The sequence below is a fragment of the Cicer arietinum genome, chromosome 3 (assembly GCF_000331145.2).
Source record: "Cicer arietinum cultivar CDC Frontier isolate Library 1 chromosome 3, Cicar.CDCFrontier_v2.0, whole genome shotgun sequence".
Taxonomy (NCBI): Eukaryota; Viridiplantae; Streptophyta; class Magnoliopsida; order Fabales; family Fabaceae; genus Cicer; species Cicer arietinum.
The window spans coordinates 11,319,658-11,320,233 of record NC_021162.2 but is presented as its reverse complement, the minus strand read 5'-3'; positions in this window follow the sequence as shown (position 1 = coordinate 11,320,233).

Sequence of the window (576 nt, the reverse complement as noted above, 5' to 3'; positions counted from 1 at the left end):
TCGATTGCCTAATCGATTTCTGGGAATCTGTTTTGATAAAACTATTTTCAATCGATTACTCAATCGATTTGCCAAACTTCAGAGTTCACTGTGTTTTCAAAAAATTTATTTCAATCGATTTGCCAATCGATTGTTTTCAAAACAGTGGCTCAGGTTTTTGATGTCAATCGATTTGGTAATCGATGTGATTCAAAACAGTGACTCAGTTTTAATATCAATCGATTTGCCAATCGATTATTTTCAAAACAGTGGCTCAGCTACTTGTTATCAATCGACTTGTCAATCGATGTGATTTATTGTAGAATGATCAGATCAGATCAGAGCATGTAGAGCATGTATCAGAACATATCAGATCAGATCATATTAACATATTATATTAATACAACATATATTAATTAACAAGTGTCAGAGCATATATTTACAATATCAGAAAAAAATTAGAACATTATTAGCATCAAGTTATAATTGTTCTCCCCCTTTGTCAGTTAAGGCAAAAAGGAAAAAAAACAATTTCTCCCCCTATGTTACAGAACATAAGCATTGGGGTTGAAACCATATAACTTGTGTATTAGAGTA